Source organism: Urocitellus parryii, chromosome 4, assembly GCF_045843805.1.
Source record: "Urocitellus parryii isolate mUroPar1 chromosome 4, mUroPar1.hap1, whole genome shotgun sequence".
NCBI classification, from domain to species: Eukaryota; Metazoa; Chordata; class Mammalia; order Rodentia; family Sciuridae; genus Urocitellus; species Urocitellus parryii.
In genome coordinates this window covers 20,166,809-20,188,795 of record NC_135534.1, presented here as the reverse complement: position 1 = coordinate 20,188,795, position 21,987 = coordinate 20,166,809, and the positions used below count along the sequence as shown (strand labels likewise).

The 21,987-nt window shown below is 37.9% G+C and overlaps 1 protein-coding gene across 13 annotated transcripts in view; it reads right to left on the bottom strand.

The window, feature by feature from the left end:
• Celf1 (CUGBP Elav-like family member 1) overlaps window positions 1-21,987 on the bottom strand; it is an 83,837-nt gene that overhangs the window by 34,736 nt on the left and 27,114 nt on the right. For 12 of the 13 annotated variants that reach the window (XM_077798079.1, XM_026399181.2, XM_026399183.2 and 9 more), the window contains exon 2: window positions 4,525-4,564. The exons of the other annotated variant lie outside the window; for it this stretch is intronic. The gene's annotated coding sequence lies outside the window, so the exon portion shown is untranslated. The remainder of the gene's footprint in view (window positions 1-4,524; window positions 4,565-21,987) is intronic. 13 annotated transcript variants of the gene reach the window in all.

The following is a 21,987-nucleotide window of genomic DNA, read 5'->3' as shown; positions in this document are numbered from 1 at the left end:
GGCTCAGTAGTAGAGCATTTGCCTACTATATGTGAAGCACTAGGTTTGATTCTCAGCACTGCATATAAATACATGAATAAAATAAAGGTCCATCAACATGTAATATATATATATTTTTAAAGTAATAAAAAAACTCCTAAACATATAGAACTTTTGTTAGTTTTTCTTTTTTGAACTGCTGGGGATAGAACCAAGGTCCTCCAGCATGCTAGGCAAGCAGGCTACAAAGCTACATTCCTAGTTCTATACAGAGTTACTATTTAAAAAATAATAAAAGGCAACATGTGATGGCATAGGCCTAAAAGTTCTGGTCTATGTAACAATGGTTGACACCTGTCTACACCTGACCTGGGAAGGTACGAGCTGGTTCTTCTCTCCAACATCCAGAATTTAGAACTATAAGAGAAGGCTAACTGCTTTTTCTGTTTTATTAGAGACTTGGGCCCAGATTTGCTGCTGTGGAGGTAGAAACAGGAAGAACTCTCCTCCATTCTATTTAAAAACAAAAACAAAAAAATTGCAAATAAGAGGAAACTGATCAACACATGGTACAATTCACCCAGACCTGACTGTCAGGCATAAGGTGGTAACCCTAGCTGGGACTGCTTAGGTTACTAGTAGGTCTGTCCTAGTTTTTCCTATATACACTGCAGGCGATTATATAACCCCTCTTACAGAAAGCTACCTGGACCAAGTTGTAACTTTGTGAGTCAAAAACAAACTTAGTTTTATTTAGGAATTCCTTTAAAAGGGCTGGGGCTATAGTTCAGTAGTAGAGCATTACCTATCACACATAAGGCCCTGGAAAAAGAATTCCTAAATTATTCACTAAAAACACTTAAATTCTAATCACTTAAAACACTTAAATTCTAATTCTGATCTCTATTAATCAGAATCACATCATAACAAAAGAATAAACATGGGAGACTTAACTCTTGTCACCAGGCAATGCCCAGTGTATAAAAGGATGCAAACTTCTTAACAGTAATATTGACTAAGCCACAAGCTGAGAAACACTGATTTAGAGGAAAATTTTAAAAACATTTTTTTCAAGCCAGGAGTGGTGGTGAAATCTGTACTCCCAGCAACTCCAGAAACTGATGCAGGAGGATTGCAAGTTCAAGACTAGTCAGTCTCCTCAACTTAGTGAGACACCCCCATATTAATATAAAAAAATTAAACAGGGGCTGGGGATGCAGCTCCATGTTTATAAAGCACTCCCTGGGTTCAATTCCCTGTAATCTCCCCGCCTACTCCCAAAAAGAGAAAAAAAGAAAACTGAAGCCATTTCTTTTTCTCATTCAGAACTTTTGTTAAAAAGACATTTCCAAGGGCTGGGGATATAGCTACAGCACTTGCCTAGCATGTGTTCATGTATTCACTTGCCTAGCTTGGGTTCAAACTCCAGTAACACCAATTTATAAAACCATTTTAGGGGAGGGGAAGGGGAAGTAATAGGGACCAAAGGGTAGAAAATTATATTCCATGTCTTATGATTATGTCATAATGAACCCCAATATTATGAGTAGCTATTTGTAATGAATAAAATTTTTTGGTTGCTGGGGAAAAAAACAACAAAACAGTTTTTAAAGGAGTGGGAATAGAGTTCCACACATTCTGTGTTTACACTGCTATAAAAAATCCACTTTGTAATTTATAAAGCAAAATTGCTTTAAAGACCTATAAGATGAAAATGTTATTACATAAAGAAGAGTACATCTCTTAGGCAGATCACAGGGGTTATCTCAGTATAAAATTAAATTCAGCATGCTTGTGGGATAAGAAACCACAGAAATTAATCGTAAGTCACTCAATTTTAGAAAAGGATTATAAAGTTAAGTAATAATAAAAACAACTGTGGGAATACAAAAATGTAGCTATTAAGGGAAATTTGAAAGTAAAATTAAAAGCCAGTTACACAGAAAACTACCTGTAAGATTTTTAAAAATTTCTTAATTAGATATACATTCCAGATTTTTCCCACAAAGAACACATTAGAAAAAGAGAGATGGCAGAAGAAGTTATAACCAGTGATTTGCTGCAAAAGGCGCCCTTAACTTTCCATTAGTCTCTTTTTACCTTTCCTTTTGCTCTGAACTTAATTTCATAATTCCTTCTTCTTTCTCTGGTTATCTACCTCAGTTTTCTTTTTTCTTGAATATTCTCCACCTTGTTTTTAAAGATCACAATTCAAAGTCTGATTATGAGAGGGTAGGAACAAAAGCCTGATATAACATTAAAAACCTGAATCATTGGGCTGGGTCTGTAGCTCAATGTAGAGCACTTGCCTAGTATGTCCAAGACTATGAGTTCAGTGTATATGGAAGTCATCAAAAAGAAACTGTATAGATATGAAAAGTACACTTACTAGCATAAGTAAGATAGCATTTAGAAGATAGGAATGGAATACTCTCAACAGGGAAATGTTGTAAAACTGGACTAGAAGAGAGAAATGCTAGAAATTATGGCATTTGATTTGCCAAAAGGGTGAAACAACAGAGAAAAGCATGTTGAGTTTTGCTGTATGTGCAAAAATCTGTCTTGATTAAAGTAACCAGAGTCCAATTACAGGTGAACAGATTTTAGATATCCACCCAAATAATCTAAGTGCATTTGTAAAGGGAAATAACAAAGTCTGGTTATATGAGAACAGAAGAGATTAGAGTGTAATACTGAATTATAAAAGAGAACCTATGAGCTGGGCACAATGACCCATTCCTATAATCCCAGCAACTTGAGAGACTGAGGCAGGAGGATCCTAAATTCAAGACTAACCTCAGCAACTTAGCAAGATCCTGTCTCAAAATTAAAAGGGTTGGGGATGTGGCTCTGTGGTAAAGTGCCTCTGGATTCAACCTCCAGTATCAAAAAAGTTTGATATGGAAACCAAAAGTGCAAAAACCTGAGGAATAGTCAGAACCACAGACTAGGTATTTTTTCCCTGATGCTGCTGACAGATGCAAGATGGGATACAGAAAAGTAAGCAATTGATATCCAGCTGAAAATAACGAACCAGAGTTACTTAAAATTTTAGTTTAAAACAATTATGGACTTGAGGGGCTGGGGTTGTGGTTTAGTGGTAGAGCACTTGCCTAGCATGTGTGAGGCACTGGGTTCAATTCTCAGCACTGCATATAAATAAATGAAATAAAAGTCCATTGACAACTAAAAAAACATTTTAAAAAAGTTATGGACTTGAACTCATTTCAAAAATTGAGTATAGGGGCTGGAGTGGAGGCTTAGTAATAGAGCACCTGCCTAGCATGTGCAGGGGACTGGGTTCAATTCTCAGCACTGTATATAAATAAATAAAATAAAGGTCCATTGACAACTTAAATTTTTTTTAATGTAGTACTTTATTTATTTATTTTATTGGGCTGGGAATTGAACCTATGGCCTTGTGCATGCTAGGCAAGCACTCTACCAACTGAGCTGTATCCCCAGCCACCCAAATTGAATACTTTTAATATAATTAGTGGGTCAATAGAGCTCCCAACCTAGTGCCTTGTGGTATATGCCAAAATATAATGACCCAAATTGGTAATCACCTTTGTGAAGACCTGCTTTGTAGGAGTTTCTGTTGTTGCAAAAAATGTGACAGTAAAGAAAAACTTAAACCAAAAACCCCTGATGAGTTTTATCGGTATATCTAGACAATGTAAAAAATTTCTGAACCTGAGGGGAGCAGGTAAAAAAAAAGTAAAGAAATAACATTATAAAATTTTTCTCTCTCCTAAATCTTTAAAAAAAAAAAAAAACACTGTATTAAAAAAGCAATAATTATGGGCCAGGGTTGTGGCTCCGTGGTAGAGTGCTAGCCTAGCACGTGCAAAGCCCTGGGTTCAATCCTCAGCACCACATAAAAATAAATAAATAAAGGTATTGTGTCCGACCACAACTAAAAAAATATATAGTTTTTTTTAAAAGCAGTAAGTGTTAATGATCTGTTGTGTGTAAGTTGCTTTTCGAGTAAAATTATCACATATGGTATAGTGAGAGGGCATGACAAGGTCGAAGGAAGGAAAACCAGAATCTACCTTGAAAGCTAAAAAGTTTTACCCCATGCTTAACCATTCCTACCTACCCCCATCAGTGCCAAAGAGAACGACTAGCAAAAAGAAACAGACCCAGAAACAGACCCTCTTCGGTGATTGATTTAGTCTCCTCAGCAGAAGTAGAAGCTCAGAGCCTCCCCTGGAGTTTCAGTGACTAACCCTGACATTACAGACTTGTCAAATTGTGACCACCTTTCAAATCAAGTCATATTTTCAAGTCCCAAACCAGTTTAGGAAGCAAGCAAGCAAGAAAATACTTCTAGCTTCCTTGGAACAGATGTTTTGCAAATTATATCTCATAATGTAGTAAAGAAGCCATTGCCTTTATGAAAGCAACTTTTTCATATATATATATATATATATATACATACACATACATACATACATATACATATATATCTGCACAACAGGCCTCATGCAATAAGGTTAAAAAGCCACACAGCACACCCATTCAGCAGTTAGCTCATACCTGTAGCTTTATACCTCCCTCTCTGGACTATGTCTTCACTCTAAAAATCCAAGGAAAGAAAAGTAAATGGGTCATGCCTATTCTTCTCAGGACTTCAGATATACAGCTTCTTTCCCAAGAAAGGTCCCTATGTCACCCCCCCCCAAAAAAAAAGACTTCTCCCTCTCAGTTTTTAAATACACAATACCTTAAAGATAAACTGCATTTAACATCTCAAAGTTAATATTAAAACACCATCAATTTAAAAAATGGAGAAGTCAAGTACTCAAAGGCTTAAAAAAGTTTGCCCCCAAATATCACAACAAAGAGCAAAATAATGACTTAAGGTTTATAAGGCTGAATTTCAGGTAACCAAAATAATCATTTGTAATATCTGCTTTGGGACAAGAGACTACAAAAAGCTGAAGGGTGTATAAAATTAAGAATTATGTTATTAATGTGGAGAGATCACACTCTTTACCCAAAGCCATCTTTCTGAAAAGGTAGGTACTAGGCATGAAATTCTTCAAAGGCAACTAAGTTCCTGCCTCTGAAAATGCATCTTAGTGGCCATATTGTGGTGGTAAACCATTGAAACCAAAAAGAAACAGAAGATGGGGAAGTTAATTGAAGGTAAAAGCAAAGGAAGAAACCACAAAACCAATTTGTTTTATTTTTAAACATTATTGAACGATCTTGCAAGGAAAGATTCTATAAAGCCACTCAAATTCCTACAAACTTCTATTTACAACTCCTCTTGGCTGTTACTTCTGTCTGGCCCAAACCACAGACAACTACTCAAAGTCATAAGGACAAGGTCCACAGTAGAAAGGAATAAGAATTCTGAAAGACAAAGTCAGACCCAGAACTAATGCAATGACACAAACCCTTCCTGAAGCCAAGAATGTTTCTCAACTAGCATAAAATAGGCGGATAAGCAGTTAACTGACTTTTCATATTGTCCTAACTGGTTTCCAATTTTGGTAGTAAGTCATACTTCCGATAGCTATGAGACAAAAATCTACATAACAAAAACACTTGTAAAAGCTTTACTATGGACTACCTACACCATCAAAAGTAATCAAGAAGACAGGGGGTGTAGTTTAGTGGTACAGCACTTGCCTAACATGATGATGCCCTGGGTGCCATCTCCAGCATCGGGAAGCGGGGAAAGAAATTATTAAGTGGGGACTGGAGCATGTGTGAGACCCTAAATTCAATTCTCAGCATGTGCATGCTATTAATAAACTGTATTAAAACACAGTTATTTAGAGAAAAGGAACTTTCATTAACTAATTCACAGTGTGAATTCACAATGATCCTTTATCATTATCACCATTTAAGGTAAGGACTACTCTAAGGATTCAGATGCTAAGGAAGAGAATCTGGACATGGTCTGCCAGATGGGAGTCATTGTCTCTCAAGAAATATGACCATCATGTAGGAGATACCAACTTTTATTGTGATGGTATATCTGTCTTGATAGGGCTCTAAGTAATAGTTACAGTGCAGCATAGAAAGCAAGTTACACTTCTACTAAGAGTTGTTCTGGGGGCTGGGGATGTGGCTCAAGCGGTAGCGTGCTGGCCTGGCATGCGCGCTCGCCTGGCATGCGTGCGGCCCGGGTTCGATCCTCAGCACCACATACAAAGATGATGTGTTCGCTGATAACTAAATAAAAAAATAAATAATTAAAAAAAAAAAAGAACCACATAAGAGTTCTGAACCTATGACCTAGGCTTCATTAAGGAGACTCATTCTTACTAACAATTGTTGGAGCCAGGCACAGTAGCACATGCCTATAATCCCAGCAAGGCAGGAGGAATACAAGTTCAAAGGTAGCCTCAACAACTTAGCCAGGCCCTAAGCAATTTAGCAAGACCATGTCTAAAAATAAAAAACCCTGGGTTCAATCCCCAATCCACCCCCTTCCCCCATATCAAAATGTTAGTAAGTACCCTCTCAATAATTTCCTTGAAAAGCTTTTCTGATTTGCAATAGGAAGCCAATGAAGATTTAACAACTATCCAGTTTAGAGATTTTCAAATACTTTCAAAAGCAGAAGTGGTTTTGAAACATGAACACAAGGCTGTTCAGGCTGAAGACAAAGAAGAGCAAGACAGGCCCCAACTGTCTATTTCTCCAGGTTCACAGGGCTAAGTCTCCTGAGAGAATTGTAAAAACTCACATGGATAATTCAAAACAATAGATAACTCACCAATTTGATATCCAGCGTTGAGATGAACATTCATTTTTTTTGGGGGGGGGGTACTGAGCATTGAACTCAGGGGCACTCAATCACTGAGCCACATCCTCAGCCCTATTTTGTATTTTATTTAGAGACAGGGTCTAACTGAGTTGCTTAGCACTTCACTATTGCTGAAGCTGGCTTTGAATCCACAATCCTCCTGTGTTAGCCTCCTGAGCCGCTGGGATTACAGGCATGCACCACTGAGCCCAGCTGAATAGTGTTTTTTGTTTTGTTTTGTTTTTTTAATATTTATTTTTTAGTTGTACACATACCTTTATTTTGTTTGTTTTTTTATGTGGTGCTAAAGATTGAACCCAGGGCCTCGCATGTGCTAGGCGAGTGCTCTCTACTGCTGAGTCACAACCCCAGCCCAGAATAGAGTTTTTAGTAGTACACTTTTCTATCTTTATCATCAATAAATGTAAATATATCACCAATAAATATACATCCTCTAATTGATAGAATATGGTATTTAAAATTTGTAAACCCTTATCACCTAAAAGTAAGGAGAAATTTTCAGAAATTTCCATGAGCATTTAGCATATGCCATGATCTGTTTGGGGTATTTTATATTTCATTCTCATATCTATTCTCATTTTTTCAAATGAATAAAAACAGAGATGAAATAACTTTTTTTAAAAAAGAGACAGGAGAGGGAGGGAGAGGGAGAGGGAGAATTTTTTTTTAATATTTATTTTTTAGTTTTCGGAGGACACAACATCTTTGTTGGTATGTGGTGCTGAGGATCAAACCCAGGCCGCATGTATGCCAGGCGAGCGTGCTACCGCTTGAGCCACATCCCCAGCCCCGAGATGAAGTAACTTTTTCAAGAACACAGAGATCCAGGCAATCACAGAGTTGGTATATAAAGTCAGGACCACTGGGTGAAAAGCCTGCTTCGGGGTTAAAAACTGTCTCCAGTGGGGCACGGTGGCATAGGCCTATAATACCAGCAGCTTGGGAGGCTGAGGCAGGAGGATCAAGAGTTCAAAGCGAACCTCAGCAAAAGCAAGGTGCTGAGCACAGCTCAGTAAGACCCTGTCTTTAAAAAAAATAAAAACAGGGTTGGGGATTTGGCTCAGTGGTTAAGCACCAGAGTTCAATCCCTAGTACCTTTCCCTGCACTCCAAAAAAAAGCTTTCTCCAGGGGCTAGTATATAGTTCTTTGGCAGACTGAATGGCCCCTTCTCCAAAAGAATAGAAAAGAAAAAACTCCAAAGCGATTGCCAAGAAAGTTCATACATATAAACCAAAGAAAAGACTGTTTAAATGGCGAGGACCATAAAGTTGAGTCTGACTATTTTTCTAAGGGAATCTTCCAAATACACAAATAAACAAAATCTCAAATATTATAAGTCTTTTCAAGAAATATGATTAAGGGCCTGGGGCTACAGCTCAGTGGCAGAGCGCTTGCCTAGCATGTGTGAGGCATGATGAGTTTGATCCTTAGCACTGCATAAAAATAAAGAAAGAAATATGATTAAGGACAGCGAAACTCCTACTATTACAAGGTAGAGGTATGACTTACAATGAGTTAATTAGCACCTGTGTCAGTTCCCTTACCTGTAAGAGGAGTTAAACTATATTTACATACATATGTATATTTACATATATATATGGACCAGATAGATGCCTAAAATACAATCTAGCCACTACAAACTTTGAACAAAGAAATAAGCAATAGAAATGACCTTTTAAAACTTGTGCTTGTGCCAAATTATAAAAAGGTGATATTGTTGTATTATATAGAAAGCCAGGAGTGTTTATTGATTCCAATAATAAGCTGTCATATGTAGACACAATACCAAAATTCATAGTATAAACTAATATACACATCTTAGAACCACAATGTGTGTCTTTCATTATGCAAGTATAAGGAAATTACTAATCAGAGTAAGTTCCCAAATGATTAAAATATGCTTATGTATGTAAAAGTTGAATTACTTTTATTCTTAATCATTAGTTAATTGCAATTTTTCTTTTCTTTTTTTTACTTTTTGTATAACTCATTTGTTGTGGAGGTTTAGTTTATTTTTAAATATCAATTTTTAAAATAAATGGAAATGAAAATTTTTTTAAAAAGCGTGCTTAGTTCTGGGTTTCACCTATTTAGTGCTGGCGCTTTTACACATCTTATTTTATTTATTATATCAGCCTTTGAGGTAGTCAATCTGCTATTAGTGTGTGCACCTATTATCCTGGATTAGAATCTGATAGCAACACCCATACCCTTACTGTTGGTTCCCAAAGAGAATGGATAAGTTAAGCAGGTACAATAAAGCACACAATAAATTCCCTTCTTTCTGGTCCCACCATTTCCAGAATACCCCCTTCCACTGTAGTAAGCTGTACTTTGGAACAATCTAGGTCCTGAACTGTAACAGGCTTCTGACTTGTCTTGGTCAACAGGGATAAGACTTAACACTTTGTAGTAGAAAAATCCCCTTTTCTTGCACACCTGTAATCCCAGCGAATCGGTAGGCTAAGGCAGGAGGATCGTGAGTTCAAAGATAAACAACTTAGTAAGGCCCCGAAAATCTCAGTGATATCCTGTCTCAAAATAAAAAATAAAAAGGGCCGGAAATGTTGCTCAGTGGTTAAGCATACCTGGGTTCAATCCCCAGTGCCACCCCCAAAAAATAATCCCCTTCCCTTTCCTTGTATTTGCTCTTTAGTTACTTACCTAGTCTATTTCCATGATTCAGATTTAAGTTTGGGGCTTTGACTCCTTATTGACTAATGAGTCATCTATGGGTGTCCTCTTCATGACCCTAGTAAAAACAGATCTTAATCTCATCTCCACACTGCTCAGAACCCTGAACCTGTCTGTAGTGGCAACTTTTTTTTTTTCTCAGCTTCTTTAAAAGTTGTGATAATCACACTGTTGTGCAATGTGGCTACAATTTTTAAAGCATTCTTCTTTCATAAGGATTTTTTTAAGTACCAGGGATTGAACTCAGGAGCACTCGAGCACTGAGTCACATCCCCAGCACTATTTTGTATTTTATTTAGAGACAGGGTCTCACTGAATTGCTTAGCACTTTGCTTTTGCTGAGGCTGGCTTTGAATTTGCAAACCTCCTGCCTCAGCCATCCAATTTGCTGAGATTACAGGCGTGTGCCACCACACCTGGTTCACAAAAATTCTTAATCTGCTACTCCCATAGCTCTTTGAAACTGGAAGAGGTCTATGAACCCTATCTAATCTAAACAGTGTGAAGATGAACACTAAGGTTTCCTGAAAACAAACAAACAAACAAACAAACAAACAAATATAAATTCACAACTTTCTTCAGATTCTCTTAGGGGCTCATGACCAACGTTAGATTTATCCCCTTAATTCCCTCCCTTCCCTAGAGTATAGGACTAGACTATCACTAAATCATCTAAAAATATAACTATGCTTTTTCTGAAAAGATTTCAAACAGTTATCTATTTGAGTGCCTACAATATATATGATACACTTGGAAAAGACTCAGTATTAACCTCAGCTCTAAATTTTTGTTAATGAAATGAAAATTTCAACTATTACCATTTTGTAAACCAGCAACAAGTTTCTCCTCTCTTTTATATTTATATCCCCAGAACACCAGGAATAAAGATAACACACATTAGACCTTCAATTGTTGAACTAAACCTAACCCCCACACTCACCTACTAATTCTTAAAACTTTCAAGGACATAGACATTTTTTTCTTTTGTCATCTTCTTTTTGTTTTTTTGGAGACAGGGTCTTGCTATGTGGCCTGTGATCCACGTTGATCTGGAACTTCTAGACTCAAGCGATCCTCCTGTCATAGCCTTCCAAATAGCTACAACTATTTAACCTCAGTTCTAAGGCAGAAGGATCCTTAAGTTCAAAACCAGCCTTGGTAACTTTGTAAGACTCTGTCTCAAAATAAAATTTACAGAAGTTAGGGATGTAGTTCAGCGGTAGAGCACCCTGGTTCCACCCCCAGTACTGCAAAAAAGCAGGTGAGGGGGTTGACTGAGGGTTAAGCTCAATGGTAATGAGTTTTCCTAGCATGTGCATAGGCCTCATGTTTAAAACAAAATGCTGCCCCCTCACTAGTAGAGTTTAAACCTAGGGCCTTATGCTAGGCAAGAGTTCTACCAATGACCTACATCCCAGTCCTATTATTTATTTATTTTGCAGGTGACAGGGATTGAACCCAGGGGCGCTTTGCCACTGAGCTATATCCCAGCTCTTTTTATTTTGAAACAGGGCCACACCAAGTTGCTCAAGGCCTCATTAAATTGCCGAGACTAGCCTCAAACTTGTGGTCCTTCCACCTCAATCTCCTGAGTTGCTGGGATTACAGTCACAAGCCACAAAGCCTGGCCTGTTTATTTTTATAGAGAAACACATTTTGTGTTATTTCCTACCAGAATCTTTTTTTTCTTTTCGGTACTGGGGAATGAACCCAAGGATGCTTAACCACTGAACCACATACTTAACTCCCCCTACCCCACCCTTTTAAGTTGCTTTACATCTTTATTTATTTTTATGTGGTGCTGAGGATTGAACCCAAGGCCTCGCACATACTAGACGAGCGCTCTACCGCTGAGCCCCCAGCCCCCGCCACCGCCCCTTTAAAGACAGGTTCTTGCTAAATTGCTTAAGGCCTGGTTTTGAACTCATGATCCTTCTGCCTTAGCCTCCCAAACTGCTGGGATTACAAGTGTGAACTACGGTGCCTGGCTTCTACCAGAATCTTTCTATGCATGTACTAAGATGCATACACAAATATACAGAAGTATTACCAAATTCAGTATCATACTCTATACAATACTACTTTTCTCACTTTATAAACATTTCTGGGGGAGTATGGGCAGCCCATATTTAAGGATCAGAACTAGAATTGGCTTAAAGCTTGATTTGCAAATAGTATCCTTACCTATGTGTCACAATAAATATAACACTATTTCTTAAAGTCGACATTAATTATTAAATCTTCTAAAGTTTTACAAACTGTAAAACTTTACAAACTGCCTCAGCTTCCAATTTGCTGGGATTACAGGCATGTGCCACCACACCTGGTTAGGGCTGGGTGAGTTGGACTCTATTCTCATCTTCCTCCCTGATCTGTCATCTTCTATTTCATTCTATGATATTTCCAAATGACTATACTGCATCTAAATAAGAGATCATATCCACCTCTGAGGCACCCTATTTTGGGTATGCTCAGATGAAGCAGTCAGGGAATGCAAAATACATTTTTAAAACCTCTTTTTCTGGGCTGGTGTTGTGGCTCAGCAGTAGACCGCTCGCCTAGCACATGTGAGGCCCTGGGTTCTATCCTCAGCACCAAATATAAATAAATAAAATAAAGGTATTGTTTCCAACTACAACTAAAAAAAAAATAAATAATAATTAAAAAAATAAAATAAAACCTCTTTTCCTAAAAAGTCTCTTTTCCTACTTTTTCTCAAATACTCTCAAAGTAATTTCTCAAATCCTTATTAAGCAGTTCCTCTCTTCCCCACACAATTCCCTGGTGGATTAAGGGTGATGAAAGAGGAAAAGGAAAGCAATCTCCTTCTTTCTAGAGCTCCTCCTGTTTCCTTCCCACAGCAGCACTATTGGTGGAGAGCAACAAATTGTTGGATGTAGCAGTAGCAATTTATAAGTGGTAGTAGCTAAGCTAATGTGCAGTTATCTCTGGATAGAACTGTGAATAGAATGTATCTTTCTAGTTTAAACCTACTGTTCCAGAAGTAGGGGTTCTATACTTGCCTCATATGAGCAAAATTCAATCCCCAGTACTAGGGGAAACAGAAGTGAGGGCTCTAAAGCCACAGAGGAACTGTGACACCAGATAGGGCACCTAATCTAAACAATGGTTAATCAACTCTTCCATAATATTCATGTGCCACTTGCTCAAATTTGGCATGTTTTAAGGCCACCAATTCCTCCTCAGCTTCACTGCCCTGCCAGAAGGCCAAATCTGTCTCCTCTAGTGAGTCACTACTGCTCCTCTCTCCAACTGCATTTTGATTTCAGCCCACTTGTGCATCTCATCAGGGCTGCACCATATGTTAGTACTATGTAGGCAGAATGTGACTAATTTTCTTCCTAAAACACTGTCAGAGTTACTTTTAAAATTACCTTACAATCTTGATGCCTCTGAAGAGTCATTATCACACATAACCTTCTAGAAATTACTTTATAATTATTTTTCTGGGTGCTCAAAAGAGGTTCTTCAGTATTTTCACTTCCATTTTCCAGATAATGGAACTAAAATGAAGAGAATGGATTAACTGATCCTAATCCCACAACCAGTCACTGCAACTTGGATTTTCTTGAATCACAGTTTAAAAAAAAAAAAAAAAGGCAAAATAAGTCACAGTTTATAAAATACTTTTTTAATTGGGAAAATCTCTCTCTCTCTCTCTCTCTCTCTCTCTCTATATATATATATATATATATATACACACACACACACACACACACACACACACACTTTTTTTTTTTTGCAGTGGTATTTAAACTCAGGGGTGCTTTATATCCATCCCCACCCCTTTTGAGCAGAGTCACCCTAAGTTGCCCAGGCTGGCCTTGATCGAAAGAGCCTGCCTCAGCCTCCCAAAGTAGCTTGGATTATAGGTATTCACCACTTTGCTCAGCTGTTGTTTTTAAGGTGATTATGACCAAATGGTTTCATGATATCTGCCTGAGTAGCTTAGGTAACAACAATTGAATTGACCCATAGGCCCTAAATATTTTTCTAATTGACAGAAATCAGAAATGGGTGAAACTAAGGACAGTAGAATGAATCAAACATAACTTTCCTATGTTCACTTATGAATACACGACCAGTGTAACTCCATATCATGTACAAACACAAGAATGGGAAATTATACCCCATGTATGTATAATATGTCAAAATACATTCTAGGGGCTGGGATTGTGGCTCAGTGGTAGAGCGCTCACCTAGCATGTGCGGGGCCCTGGGTTCGATCCTCAGCACTACATAAAAAATAAATAAAATAAAGGTATTGTGTCCAACTATAACTAAAAAATAAATACTTTATAAAAAAATACATTCCACTGTCATGTATAAGTAAAAAGAAGAAATAAAAAATTTCAAAAAAGGTTTCTCAAATTATCCAGATACTTCAGGTCCTATGCTCATTCTAGTAACTGTTACAAGGTGGTAGTTTGTTGTTGCATTAAGACTTCCCTCTCTAATAATAATATTCTTCAAAGGATAATATCAATTGCAAAATATTAAAGGGACTGTAAGTACTCATTAACACTGAATATTGAACATGTCCTTTTAAAAAATATTTTTACTTATAGATGGACATGATACCTTTATTCTATTTACTTATTTTTATGTGGTGCTAAGGATCGAACCCAGTGCCTCCTGCATACTAGGCAAGTATTCTATCACAGAGTTACAGCCCCAGCCCCAGAACATGTCCTGTGAATACAGCAATTCCAGTTTTAAAAATACAGCCTACAAGTAAATCTGTATATAATATAGACAAAGAATGTAAAGGGGCATTCATAAGAACAGAGATTGTAATGGTAAAACCGAGAAACATATGCCTATTGATTGGAGGCTAAATAAATTATAACCACACAACAGAACACTTTGTAGCTATTAAAGAGAATATGGCAGCTGATTTATCAGGGTATCTTTACATAATAAGAAAGGAATTACACATGGCTTATATAGGAACAGAATAATCTTGGGAAGGATAAAGAAATAACTGCACCGCAGTTTTATATATAGAGTACTGGTTGAATTTTTTTACATGTGGATGTTACCATTCTACATAAGTTTCTTAAAGAAAATTCTTGAAACTACAAAGCATAAAGTAAAAACAAACAAAAAAACAAACAACCCCCCACCTCAACCTGTGCTCTGTTCCAAAACAAGCATTAGGATTACTTTTGTAATTCCTTTTTTCTTCCTATGCCTTAAATGATTTTATGGAACTGCTACTGACCAGGTAAATCAGGAATGTATTACATGTGAGCTAGATAATTATATCATACCATTTAAAATTACCCAAGCAACTCAAATGATGTTCATGTAGCTCAGACTGCAAATCTTATGTCTGGCCTATTTAAAAAGTTTAAGGCTATTTTCAATCACTCAGCTGCATATCTATGTGTACATTTTCTTCAATCAACCTTTTCTGCCAAGGCAGAGTGCAACATTAGCTGGATTCCAGTAAGGAAGGAGAGGGACAGGGTGAGATAATATGTCAAAACAAGTTCTATAAATACAGCTTTTGGCCTAGTATCTCAAAAAGGAATCAAAACAGCTTCAAGCTTAAAGAGAAAAATCCTACAGTCCTGCAATGTCTTACTTGACAGCTCTGGAGAAGAGGCCCAGGATCTGGAATCTTGTTTCTCACACTGTATCTCTTCTCCGTCTCCCTAATCTTAGAAGGAGGCTTGATCCAATTGTAGAATTTATCACTCCAAGACCACATCTCCCCTGCCTCTTCCCTTATCTTACCCCCACACTACCCAACATTTGCTGCAATATCCTCTCACTATGCTCAGTCACCTCTTAGGAAGACATGACCAACACAGATAATATATACCAGTCCTTCCACAGCACCTAGCACCTATCTATCTTCCATCATCTCCAAGATCCTTAACCAAGCAGCCAAGAACCCTGCCTGTACCATCTGCCCCAACTTCACCCCAAACACATGGCCACTCAAGCAGGATGTATCTATATGGTATTATCTCAGGAGGTTTGTCTTGTTGTGTTGAAAAGCAGGAAACTTCATTCAGTCTCTTTTATGTTGTTGTTGTTCTTCTTCTTTTTGTTTAGTTGTAGATGAACCTTTATTTTATTCACTTATTTATATGCCATACTGGGAACAGAACCCAGTGCCTCACACATGAGGCAAGCACTCTACCGCTGAGCAAGGATCCTAGCCCTCTCTTTATATTCTTAACATTTCAAAACCAAAAATTACTTTTCTGTGCAGATAATTTTTGAGACAGGTTATCTGTCAGAAAGTGAAAACGTACACCTCTGGTTCAGCCAGTCAGGGAGTATCCTAAGTATAGCTTCATTGACTCCCAAGGACCAATTTTAAATATTTACATATTACCACTTTTTTAAAAAGATGACTTCAGCCAGGCACGATGCCACATGCCTGTAATTCCAGTGTCTGGGGAGGCTGAGGCAGGAGGATTGAAAGTTCAAAGCCAGGCCTCAGCAACTTAGGCCCTATGCAATTTAGCAAGACACTGTCTCAAAAAATAAAAAGGGGACTGGGGATGCGGCTCAAGCGGTAGTGCGCTTGCCTGGCATGCGTGCGGCCTGGGTTCGATCCTCAGCACCACATACAAACAAAGATGTTGTGTCTGCCAAGAACTGAAAAATAAATATTTTTTAAAAAATAAAATAAAAAAGGCTGGGCCTGTGGCTCAGTGATTAAGCAGCCCTGGGCTCAATCAGCATTAACCCCCAAAAAAAGTGATTTCAATTATCATGCTTTCCTCACTCTCCAATTGTGCTCATAAAAGAGCTTCTCACATTTAAATACCCACTTATATGACTTCCATCTTCTCCTTCAAATCACTTCTAAAAAATAATCTTAACTGTTTCACAAAATTGAACTTGTCCATGCTTTGATTTCAGTTTTACAAAAAAGATATTTAGAAAACGGAAGATCAACCAAAAAAATTCACATTTATAATCCCAGAACTAAAGAGGATGAAAACACGCACGCGCGCGCGCGCACACACACACACACACACACATAAATACAGAAATGCAACTCCTGTCCTTATAGAATTTATGATCTTAGCCAGGCATGATGGCGCATGCTTGTAATCCCTGTAGCTCTGGAGGTTGAGGCAGGAGATAGAAAGTTCAAAACCAGCCTCAGCTATCAGTGAGGCCCTAAGCAACTTAGCAAGACCCTGTCTCTAAATAAAATATAAAAAGGGCTGAGAATGTGGCTCAGTGGTTAGGTGCCTCAATCCCTGGTACCAAAAATAAACAAACAAAACAAAACAAAAACAAATATTTACTTCAAGTCTATTAGGTACCCAACCCCAGATTTGGAATCATATTATTGCTTTCCAATACCAGTTTTAACCCTCACTAGCCAGGTAACTTTAAACAAACTATTAAAACTTTACATCTCTGTTTTCTTGTGTGAAAAATTGTTACAAAAAGAGTACCTACCACACAGGATATTTCTTAGGATTAAGGATTTATATGGGTAAAGAGCATTTAGAACACTTCCTGGAGCAAAGAAAGTGTTCAATAAACATTTTGTTATTATAATTCCAGGCACTAAGCTTGGTACCTATATTGGGAAAAGTATGAGTCCCAAAGAAGAGTTTTCTTTTAGAAATGATTATATCTCTTCAAAATGTGTCACCTAAAATATCAGGGAAGTATTTCCTAAAGGAGGTAATAAAGCAGTGACTGGATGACAGATAACCTCCCACTGGCCTTTTCAGTAGCCAGTGTAAATAAATATACAGAACTTTTCAATATGGAATACTGAACCACTTATTCTAAAAACATTATGTATAAACACTTATCTATTCCCCTCATCATACCAAAAAAGATCTATATGTGTCTTCAAAATGGATATGGTAGAAAAACATAAACTAATAAAATGAGCCCAAGATGTGGTGCTAAGGATCGAACTCAGTGCCTCACAAGTGCTAGGCAAGAACAAGAACAAAGGGAAAGCTGAAATATATAGATGTGTCAGCCACAGTGTCATTTGCTTGAGCTACAAAATCAAAGGGCTGTCATTCAATTTAATCATCAATGACAGCCCTATCTAGAACATACAATATTCATAGCATAAGTCAAGTACTAAGAACAGTCCAGAAGATGAAGCTAATACAACCACACTCAGCAGTTTTAGTAAGTCTTTTTTTTTTTTTTTTTTTTTTGGTGGTGCTGGGGATGGAACCCAGGGCCTTGTGCATGGAAGGCAAGCACTCTACCAACTGAGCTATATCCCCAGCCCAGTTTTAGTAAGTCTTAAGGAGATGCTTAGGCATGGTGGCACACACCTATAATCCTAGCTACCTGGGAAGATGAGGCAGGAGGATCCTAAATCAAAAGCCAGCCTAGACAACCTGTTTCAAAATGAAAAATAAAAGGGCTGGGAATGTAGCTCAGTATTTGCCCAACATGCATGAGTTTAATCCCCAGCACCAGAAGGGAAAAACAAAAGATTTAAGTGTGCAGAACCCATCCATCCCAAGCTCAGGGGGCATAAATACACAAATATCCTGGACAGTTTCCCAACATGCTCTCCGTAAAACTTACAAAGAAAAAATTCAAATTCTTAATATATAAGTGGCCTACCTATTAAGTATTTACTTGATATTTTTTTAAAGAGAGAGAGAGAGAGAGAGAGAGAATATTTTAATATTTATTTTTTAGTTTTTAGCGGACACAACATCTTTGTTTGTATGTGGTGCTGAGGATCGAACCCAGGCTGCACACAAGCCAGGCAAGCGCGTTACTGCTTGAGCCACATCCCCAGCCCCTTACTTAATATTTTTATCAGCAAATTAATTCTTTGGAATTTTGAAATACTCTTTTTGCCTCTTGAAGGTAATGATACCCAGACCCTAGGCCCTAAACACATTATATCTGAAGCCAACAATGAGCAAGTTACAGAATAGATTCCTAATTGTTTGTTAGAGCCAGAATACATCAGCAAGTAATACCATGGAACCCCATATCCATATCACAGACACAGGACCTGCCTCAGTAAAGCTGCTTCTCCAGCATTTAAAGTCCTTTCTTGGGACTGGGGAAGTGGCTCAAGCGGTAGCGCGCTCGCCTAGCCTGCGAGCGGCCTGGGTTCGATCCTCAGCACCACATACAAACGAAGATGCTGTGTCCACCGAGAACTAAGAAAAAATAAATAAAAATTCTCTCTCTCTGTCCCCCTCTCTCTCTTTAAAAAAAAAAAAAAAGTCCTTTCTTCTCCTTAACCAAAGTTACCAACATGTCTCATCCCCACTCAGCTGACAAGTTCTATTCTACTCTGCATGTTTGTGACTCATGGGGCTGGGGGAGGGGAATAAAAGGAAACTTAAAACAAGCAAACTTGACTTCAGACTTAAATGGAATTAGAAAATCTCACAAGCCAAGAAAGTATCCTTTTAAAATACAGAAACTAACACAATAGCATTTGAAAATAGCTTAAAATCTATCTGTCATATCCCCTAGATAGACAGGACACCAAAGGGCAATAAAAGGCCTTTATAAGGCCAAACTTGACAAGGCATACAAATTGGAGCAAAAAGCAAAGGATGCTACAAAGCCCAAACAGGGCACTCCCCACAATTCCCTTCCCAGAAAAGCACCCAGTCAATAGCCCCTACTGCACGCACTCTCTTTAAAAAAAAAAAAAAAAAAAAGTACACTAAATCATCTCTTAAGAAACCTTCTTAATGAGGAGATATCTTTTTTTTTTTACTCAGGTTTTATATCATGAAATCTATATGCCAGGAATTCAGTTCTACCTCAAAAGCTTATTTGTGAACTATAAAAAAAAAAAAAAAAGGAAAAAAACACTACCACTTCCATGAAATGGTTTCTAAGGGAACCCAAAGACCATTTCTTTTTTTCTTTTTCTAGTTGTTGATGGACACAATGCCTTTTTTCTGTTTATTTATTTTTACATGGTGCTAAGGATCGAACTCAGTGCCTCACAAGTGCTAAGCAAGCACTCTATCACTGAGCCACAATCTCGACCAACCCCCAAAGACCACTTCTGACACAGCATGGCACTGTCTCCCCAGGTTGTTATTTTATTAAAACAATACAAATCTCACCTCTCCAGCTCATCCCTAGATTCTGAGACATTTTCTATAATTTATAAATAATGAATCCAAACAAAACAAAAAAGGTAGGTCACCTCTTTCACTTGAAAACCTTAGTCCTCCACAGAAATGTACATAGACAGACAGATGGATGCACATAAGAACACAAACTGTGAGCCCTGGATGAGTCCTGAGCAGGTCTGAGGCAGTGTGGGTGCACAGGGCAGCCACGAGGCCTAGCTAGTAGGCTGCTCCTGCTGTTGCTGTACAAATATAGAAAGCTAAAAAGTGGAACAGCAGCTTCAGCAGAACAGACTCTGCTCCATGCTCAGAGGGAGGAGCAGGGAACAAACAGCTTTTCCCATACATGGTTGCTAAAAGGGGGCCATTAGTGAAAGCCCAATTATCTCACACACATGCATTCTGTTCACATGCTCTGGACAAAAAGCAGAAACACATAGGCTGGCACTTGAAGGAAGGTTTGAGAGAATCTATTTCAGTCAAAGAATATCTCAATAATTTCAGTCACTTACCTCAGCCATGGGAAATGGAAAAACTTTACTAGGTCAGATTCTTACTAGATCAGCAATAGCCATGAGGTTCAATTTTACAATTTAATGTGCAAAAAAAGTTGTTCCCCATTTGTATGAGCAATCTTAATCTTTATTGATCCTTTGCTGCCTCCAGAATGAAGGTCTCATTCCAACTCAGAATGTTTGGGGGACCCTCCCAACCTCCCAGTTGGTATAAGTTAAAATAAATTCTGATATAACTTTTAAAATTATTCCCCAAGTACCGGCTTATGTAACCAAAAGTCAATAATTTATGTTCCAAATTATTTTATTTAGAACAATTCAGGAATTTCATCTCAATGAGAAATACATGAAAAGTTTAATTTCTGACCCTATTAAGCTCTTCAAAGATAAAAAAAAAATCAGTTGATTGGCTAAAAGGAGTCTGTTTTTTAGTTCTAACTAAATTAATCAAATACTCAGTGTGTGCTATTTATGTATCTATTCAATAGAACAGGGGTTGCAGCACCAATGAATATTTCCAAAATTGTTCCTCCATAAGATGACCTTATTAGATAATAAAGGTTCACAATACATGACTAGTGCTAAACTGTGGAGCACAAACTATCAATACTATGCATATTAAGAGCAGGAGAGTGAGGATAGACAGACCCAGACCTTCTGTGAGTCCTAACTACTTATACTCTAAGCTCAGATGTGACAACGTCAATATAGGATTTGGACTACATTTTTAAGGTCTCCCAATTTCTGTAATTCCAACATAAAATATTTCATGTGGCATAAAATTAATATCACAGGGCTACTTCTGCCTACTTTAGAGAAAATATATTCTAAAGAATGTTAAAAACTGGGGTCAAGGGGGCTGGAGTTGGGGATCAGTGGTAGAGTGCTCTCCCTAGCACAAGTGAGGCACTGAGTTCATTCAAACCTCACGCCCCCACATTGAAAAAACAACAACAACAACAACAAAAAAAAAAAACCAGGGGTCAGGGATATAGCTTCTTTGTAGAGTGCTTGCCTAGCATGCACTAGGCCCTAGATTCGATCTCGGGCACAAAATATAAATAAATAAATATTCAGACCATAACTAACATCCACTATAACATCTCTCACGTTACATTCCTTGGAAAACACTTTTTTATCTCAGACATTTCTGCTCAGCCTTTTGAACAAATTTTATACTACTCCTTAAAAAATAATAAAATCAAAAATATGCCATAGGGAAACAAATGGTGGGACTAGAAATGATGCTGATATACTCTGTGATCCTTGATTAGGAAATACTGCTACATCATCCAGTCATCAAAGGGAGCTCCTGAGAAAAAAGCATTGATCAGCTCCTCTCAATAAGGGAAGCATGCGGTATTTGTGTGTGCACCATCCCAAGTTCATGGGACATAAATACACAAATATCCTGAATAGCTCCAACAATATATTCTAAAATTTTTTTATTTATGGTATTGGGGATTAAACCCAGGGTCACTTAACCACTGAGCCACATCACCAGTATTTTATATTTTATCTGAAAACAGGGTCTCACTGAGTTGCTTAGGGCCTCATTAAGTTGCTGAGGCTAGCTTTGAACTTGCAATCCTTCTGCCTCAGCCTCCCAAGCTGCTGGGATAACTGCCGCCTGGCTACTCCTTAAACCAACTCCTTAAAGTATTAAGATAAAGCCAAGGGCTGGGGATGTGCCTCAAGTGGTAGCGCGCTCGCCTGGCGTGCGTGCGGCCCAGGTTCGATCCTCAGCACCACATACAAAGATGTTGTGTCTGCCGAAAACTAAAAAATAAATAAATAAATGTTTAAAAAAAAAAAAAAAAGATAAAGCCAGGTCTAGGGGCACATGTCTGTTATCCCAACAGCTCGGAAAGCTGAGGAAGTTCAAAGCCGGCCTCAGCGGTCAAG